The sequence below is a fragment of the Limulus polyphemus genome, unplaced genomic scaffold (genome assembly GCF_000517525.1).
Source record: "Limulus polyphemus unplaced genomic scaffold, Limulus_polyphemus-2.1.2 Scaffold351, whole genome shotgun sequence".
In the NCBI taxonomy this organism is placed as follows: domain Eukaryota; kingdom Metazoa; phylum Arthropoda; class Merostomata; order Xiphosura; family Limulidae; genus Limulus; species Limulus polyphemus.
The window spans coordinates 428,528-436,684 of record NW_013665961.1 but is presented as its reverse complement, the minus strand read 5'-3'; the positions used below and the strand labels follow the sequence as shown (position 1 = coordinate 436,684).

Here is an 8,157-nt window from a genome sequence, read left to right as displayed (position 1 = left end):
GACATACGTGCAAAAGTTCAACGAGAATGTATGAAGAAACTTTCTTGGCTTTGTAAAAGTGTTAGACTATATGTTGTTACGAACAGTGGGATAAGTATACCCCCGCAACTGGAAGGGGCTCGAATCGCCCAGAATCGTAATTACAATTATAGCGAAATAAATGTAAGAGCCTCAATTACTTTTTATGAGGAGGGGGAGCATCTTTTGTAGTTACGCCACGGATTTCAAATAAGAAAAACTGAATTTGATTTCTGAATATCTCATGAAGCCTCAGTAAAGTTAGTGAGATCCTATTTCAAAGTTCAGATATATGTTCGTCAACATATTTACTATGATGTAACAAGTTGTTTTCCCCATAGTATGAATGACCTTGTTTTTACCAAATCACATAAGCCCTTAAGAGTAATAACGTGTATACAATAAATAATTACAATTAATGACACGCATACATTTTTCTAAGACGTGAAATATTATAAAGCCAAGTGCGATAATTTAAAAACTACAGTGCCCTGGCATAATAAAATGAGCATTCTTGCCATAGAGTTGGCACTGATAATATCAATCTTTAATTAACACAAGCAAAAATACTGAACAAAAACATACCCTGGTAGGTTCATATTTTCCATGTTTGAAAGATTTCATGTTCAATGGAGTTACGCATATCACGAGTCTCTTAGTATTTCGACCAATAGTGCTGGTTTCGAAGGTTTGGTTGTTGTTAAACATAAAGCTACACAATAGGCTATCTGTGCTGTACCCGCCACGGGTAACGAAACCCGGTTTTTAGCGTTATCAGCCTTTTTACCGCTGAACCACTGGGGACGATTTCGAAAGTGCTCATATTTATATGCTAAGGCAGTGTATTTTCCAATTCCTTATGTTCAATGTTTCAATGTCAAGTGCACCATTTGCGCATGCAATTAGGCCTACCTCAAAGTTTTCGATAATAATGGCAACATCACTTTTATTTGAGAAATCACTGGTAAATTATTATTATTTGTTATAATTATAATTTATTTTTTTCAAAAATACAAAATAGTCATACCTCGACTGCAAATATGAATTTTTAACAAGATATCGAAATGGGTCACATAAAATTGATTAACAAAATTCTTAGAATATAGATAATTAAATCAAACATTAGGTGAAAGTGTTAAGTGTTCATGGAAGTAACACCGAGTTCGCTGAACAGGATAAGAAGCTATCCTAAACACCTTACATACTATACCACACAACACAACCAATATTCCTACATTTTCTCCTTTATATAATGCTAAAACTTCTATTAAATTATGATTGATGTTCTGAAGTGTTTTTTTTTTCTAAGACAAGGTTATTGTTGTTTTCTTAGTGAAAAGCTACACAACTGACCATCTCCAATGTCCACCGCGAGAAATCGAACCCCTGATTTTACCTTTGTAAGTCCATAAATATCCCGCTGACCCACCGATGGACAAGCAAAGGATAGCTAATAAGTAATTTAATTAATCAATGGCTTAATACTCCCAAAGCACAAGATAGAGTTCACTAAAAAAAGCAAAAAATCAATAGTTACAAAAGTTTCGTATATGGAGTCCAAGAAGGAAGTTAAAATAAGTAGTAAATATTTCCCAAACTCCAGAGCGAACGACCGACAAAAATAATTGGCGTTAAGTATGATTACAGGTTACAGTGATCAAATCATACACCTTAGGTACATAATAGGTCACTCTAACACAAAGACATTCAACCAGGAAAACGTTCTTCTTCGTACTCGGACAAGGAGTTAATTACGCGTATAACTTTGGCAAAGTAACAATAATAGATCACACTGAATCAACTCCGACAGACTGGCCATAGTTTAATGCTTAAATTCAACTTTTTACATTTAGGCGAAAAAGGAATAAAGATGGTTTGAAAAGGTCTAAATGGCTAAAATATTTATACAAAATATCAACAGAATCAGACTGCATTCACTATATTGTTTTATAGCGTTTTTATTTGGTTAAAACCAACAGAGAATTTGTTTGGTTAGTTTTAATTTCGCGTAAAGCTAGACAAGGGTTATCTGCGCTAGCCCTTCCTAATTTAGCAGCGAAATACTAGATGGAAGGCAATTAGTCATCATCTCCCACCACCAACTCTTGGACTACTCTTTTACCAACGAACAGTGGGATTAACCGACGAATGCAACCCCTCCACGGCTGAAAGGGCGAGCATATTTGGTGGTACGGGGAATCGAACCCGCAGATTACGAGTCGAGCGCTCAAACCACCTAACAGAGGAACATTTCTAACTAAAACAAATGATCTAAAGCTAGAAAACAAAATTCAAAAGTTTACGCAGCTTATATACTGTTTCCTGATTTACATCCTGAATATGATATCACTAGTATACATTTTTATTTATGTTATTCAATCATGTCAAAATCAGCAAGTGCGTTTTAAAGCACAGAAAGGAAATATCATAAAATTCCAAATTAATTAATATTCGAGAAAAGCTTGCGTACCTGTGTACACTTACAACTGGCGAACCGCTTAACTGATTATAACCAAACCTCTCATGTAATCGTAGCCTCCCCCATCCTCCAGGAGTAACGTAGGAAGTCACACTTCTGCCTGATGTCACTTCTAGGTATCCCCTAAGTCTCCCCCCTTTGCATTGTGTCCACTTGTCACCAAACTGGTATGTACCCTCAGGATCGCTCAAAAGTAACACATGGGGTCGGCGTACAGATCTGACCCGCATATATTACTCCCCGGTGGCTCCTTTGTCTTATCAGCACGTTGAATGAGTACGTCAAGATTAAAGCATATTTTCATTAAAAAAAAACTACGATAGTTTATTATGAAAAGCATGCTTTACTAGTTTTTAAAGGCTATAAATAAATAGTCGTTACTCTAAAATTTTCATCTTGGTATAAAATATGTGCTTACTGAAGAACACTTGGCTCATCACAATTTCAAAGTTAGAAACTAGACTTTTAATCTTGCCAAATAAGAGTGGTCATGGTTCTTGCAAGTACACCAGAAATTTTCACAAACAATCAGCTTTCATAACAGCAAAAGTTGTATCATTCTGGATAGAAAAATGGGTCGTATTTCTACAGATTTTCATAGAACTGATCATAAAAAGACAATGTTAGCATTAATGAAAGTGTGCTTGGTTGTTTCACGTAAGGAATTACGATAATTATAAAGTGCTAATCATACTTTATTTAAACGATTTTCACGTCACAATACAACGGTCTTGTGCTATGTAGGAATATCACGTTTTGTACCTGCTTTAATGACATAGATTTTTTTGGTTGTTTAGTTTTCCTGTGGTAATGGTGACAACACGTGGTAAGAAAATCGTTAAGAATACCTTGTTCTATTTGTTTCCTTTCTTTGTTGTCTATAACAGGTGATGTCTCTTCTGCCCGAAAGTAATATAGCATTTTGGTTCAAAGGATCGGCACTGTAATATTCTTTGCTGGCCGATTATGACGTTGGCTAAATATCATAGACAATCAATGCTGTGAGGCAATAAAGGTCGCGAAGTAGTGCTGTCAACTGTTCAAAGAAAGCGAGTTAACTTGTTGAATTTAGGCATGCTTTTTTGGCCAGTTTCAACTCGTAGATCGTCAAGTGAAAACTACTTTCAAGAACAATGTGTTTTAGTGTTACCGAGATTAATCCTGAGGGAGAGAAAGCTGTAGAGTTAAATGTAGCCTAGTAGAGTATTATGATAAATAATAACGAAACAAGAACAAACTTCACAGTCTTTGAACTTTTAAATACCTATAATCGAAAATGTGAACACTATTAATTTTATGTATCTTACCTAATAAGTTATTAAGAACTATATTAAACAGCACCATAGTTACACTAATACAACGTCTGACACGTGTGCGTCAAGCAATCTTACAAGTTTTAATTACGCGTCGTAAACAGAACGCCAACTAGCTACCTATACACTGATACGTAAAGTCTGTGAATGTACGAAGATCTGAGTACTGCATTAACAGAACGTGATTTCCATATGAATGTTTTAGTCGTCACTGAAACTGGACGCAAAAGATAAGCTACTGATACCACAAAGCTGGAGGTTCAATGAATGTGTAACAAGTCAAACTTGACCTAATGAACAAGGAACTAGATACAGATGTTTGAACAGTACACTTTACTGGGTAATTAAAGTATATTGAACATGATGGCCTATAATCAAGTTGAACCAATTCTTCATTATTGATTTTGGCTGGTTTATTTGTTGATAGCAACTTCAACTCCACTCACAGTAACCTAACTTCACACAAATAAGCAAGAAGTAGCTTTGTTTGGGATTACACACAATTCGAATATCCACCAAGGGCTCCCATTATATTATGGTACCCACATAAACAAGCAAGTTCGAATAACGGTAAAGGGAAACAAGAGTTTCCAAATTCTCTATCTTCCTTTCGTTACCCACAAGCAGGGTTGCCAGATTTTGCTACAAAAACAAAATCCTATGGGTTCTTAAAACAAGCCACTCCTTATTCAATAATGGCAATGCAGTTCTGTTTAAAAACAACTCAAAATAGTATCCACTATTAAAGTGACTGTAAACACAAATGAAGCACAAATCTGTGGGAGATAGGCAGACTTGACAACCACTCTCTCAAGCCGTAGTATAGTTTGAAAAACCGGTTTCAAATAGCCATGTTGTAGGACGGGTATAATTGTTGAATATATGTACGCAAAACTAACCTATAAACTTTATTCTGTGAAATAAAACATATCTGTGGAAATGTTTGAAGTTGTATGTATCTTACTAATATACATTTTTATTTTTTTCATAGCGACAGCAATTAAAGTATATATCTCTGTAGATTATACTTACACGTTTATAATTAAATACGGTAGTACTTAATAGTGGAGATTGACAAGGTTTCCAAATAATTCACGCGCCAAAAAACACCCTTTTGAATTCCTAAGCGAAAAACCGACTATTCAAAGTATTGGTTACGATATATTATGTACATATTTACTAATAATACGCTAAAAATGTCGCTAACATTTCCTGTATAACAATTCAAAAATCTCTAAAACATCAAATGTTTCGTCCACTACCTACCTACCTACCTGAGCACGACAGTGGGGCTTGCCCCCAGAAGGCTTGGACTATCGCTACAAGATTTCTCTAGCTTACTTGACTGGTCTGTGGGTATCCGCTTTTGATATTCTGATAAATATATAGACTTTTTTTTTCATATAAATGGTAAGCATATCATGCACCTACTTAAATATCATTTAAAATCAATTCAACCCAACAGATGACGTTACATATCGATGGACAGACATGCGAAAGTTTCTAATTTAATTCCTACTTTGTAAATTTTATACACTTATCTGTAGGCCAAAGCAGATTTTAATTCTTATAAAAGTTATAGCTGTCAGGAATATGTTGATAATAAACGACTTATAACATCAAAACATTGTTTTTATTTAATTAAACACTCAAGGTTTGTGTTACATCTTCTTCAGGAGCGTTCACTAAAACTGACAGCACAAAGCTAAAAAGAAGAGTCTTCTATACACCAGTATCCACTATAGAAATTAAATAATGGGTTATCAGGGATATGGCTATACTAAACAAATAAATAAGAAACACAATTAAAATGAACAGAAACTAGGGGCCGTTGGTTATTCGTAGAATTGCTATAAGAAATATCCAAAACGAAATAAATGCTACAATAAAAAGTACACAATCAAGTAATGTGATACTAGTTGGGTAGATTTTAAAACGATTTTCGATCCCTACTTTGGGTGGCAAATTCAGAGTGCGTCATTTAGTTATACGGATCACAATGCCAACTAAAGTAATGATTGAAAATCGTTTTACAATCTACCCAACTGGTATCACTACACTTGTGTACTTTTTATTTTGTTTTGGATATTTTGTATAGCAATTCTATGAATAACCGACGATCCAGCAAGTTAGTAGTTCTGAGCAAGACATTTCAAATTAATTTAGTTATTTTAAGGCATATGATGATACTAGTGAAACCAAAATTCGCTACTTTCACCCATTAAATTAATGGAGCTTTTGTATAACCGACATGGTTCTGCATACACCCACCTCTAGGCAATTTTTAAATGTAGTTGTTAGCATATATGACTTAACAATTAGTCATACTCTTCACACTTTTAGGACGATAAAATTGATGTAAACAACCTTGAATATCCAAGTATCCGGTCTTAACTCATACATAGAAAGAAAGGTATTTTATTATGTATATGTAAAGAACCATTAAAATTTCGATGTGTTAAGGTATGAACATTTTTCTCAAATTGCAGGCATGTTATTATTTTAACATGTGCACAGTTCTTGACATATCCTTTCAACGCGCGAGGACGATATAGGGATCCCCTGTGGTGATACAGTGGAGTCCGATCAGAGCACCAAACCCCCTATGTCACTGTCACTCCCACACGGGGGGGGGGGGCTAGAGGAAGACACGTTTATGAGAATTAGCCCAGCTGTTCACTAGTTATAAGTTGATAAACACACGTACAGAGACTGTTAAATAATAGTTTAGAAGATAAACAATAGATACTCCGTATCTCTATGCAGCAAGTTTGGTCTTTATTAAACCGTGAAGGGATCAAACCTTAAGTATAATAATTTCGGTCAAATCTACAGTTACTCATAGGAGATAATTAACTTTATATAATAAACAATGCAAGATGGTTTTATTGTAAATACCCAAAACTTGAAGTACGAGATACCTTCAGGCCTGTACGCAGAACGTTTGAAAGGGCTAATATGCGAGATCAAAAGTCAGCACATTGTGCTAAGCATAATCACCATGCTAATGCTACGTTTTTGGGGGAGGGAATGTCCCCCAGAAAAACAGGTACTATAACATCAAGTCTGGAAGCAATTTTGCATGAAATATAGCTTGAACAATCGCATGGCTGTTCACATAAAATCCACAATGAAAAGTCAACAAATCATCATCATTCTGTTGCAACACTGCATGGGGAGTTACACTTAAGTTAACATGATCTTATGGGCAGTGTAGCAAAGAATTTCAGTGCCATAAATATAACTGGTACATTGAAGCACGCGTTTAAGCAGTCAGCCAGTATATGGGACCTGTCCTGGAGAGATATAGAAAACCATATTGTCTTGCTTCATCAGAAGAATGTAGACTATGTAGAAAATGTTAAATACCATAAGCAGCTGCGTTATAACTATATAAGCATTATTTTTTACATCACAAAAATAGGGGGTTCAGCCGAACCCCCTTCGAATCCTCCCCCAGCTGCGTGAGTGCATGACCTTCATTTGTACTGCTTCTTCATTTTTCATTTTCAGTATTTTTTGGACGTCCCTTCAAAATTGCATAAAGCTCCGTATTTCAGGCATTGTTATATTCAAAAACATTCAAATTCACAAAAACCCTACCTTCGGTAAATTCCCTGTAAAAAACAACAACAAACAAACAAACTGTACCACCAGGTGACACACACTCATGCAACTGATTCAATGTTAAAATATTAATACACAAGACATCACATAATTAGAAATACTTACAAGATCCAACTGCGCAGTAGTTTAGAATTTAGTAAAAGATACCGTTATACAATTAATACAGGATATGAAATAATCTTAAAACCATTTCATGTACCGAACGAGTACACATACGAACTTGTTGAAATGACTAAGTAAACAAATTTTGGTTGCTTTGAGCAAGCTCCGTGACCTCTCCAAATGACCTTGCTTGCACGTGACCAAAAACAGGATGCCACTTTACTAAAAATACAGCTTATTCTGTGCTAATAGAGACAAAAATACTATAGCTTGACGGTGACAAAGCAGCTGCGATAAAAATACCACCCTTTTAAACACGTGTTGTCCACCCCAAGTTCCAACTCAAATTTCTTATGAACTTTGCACTATTACAAAACCATAATAGCACGCTTACATCTGCCTGAAACGTTATACCACTACTAAACCTCATCTGTTCTGACACCTAGTACAGCAGTGTTCCCAAAGTGGGAACCGTGAAGCTTTTTCTTGGGAGCTGCAAAGAAATATGATGAATTAATTAAATGATACAGTATGTCGAAAGGAGATGTTATTGTGTTTACTACGGCACTGTTTTTCAATCACCATGCTAAAGTAATGGTGAGGGGACATTTTAATATC

General features: G+C 35.3%; 1 protein-coding gene across 4 annotated transcripts in view; it reads right to left on the bottom strand.

Annotated features, from left to right (window-relative positions):
* The window catches only part of LOC106457614 (high affinity copper uptake protein 1-like), a 37,667-nt gene that overhangs the window by 20,625 nt on the left and 8,885 nt on the right, over positions 1-8,157 (bottom strand). The window contains exon 1 of one of the 4 annotated variants that reach the window (XM_022383606.1): positions 7,543-7,828. The exons of 2 other annotated variants lie outside the window; for them this stretch is intronic. The gene's annotated coding sequence lies outside the window, so the exon portion shown is untranslated. Of the gene's footprint in view, positions 1-5,084; positions 5,103-7,542; positions 7,829-8,157 lie in introns of those variants that run through there. One more of the 4 variants, XM_022383607.1, reaches the window with a different exon arrangement.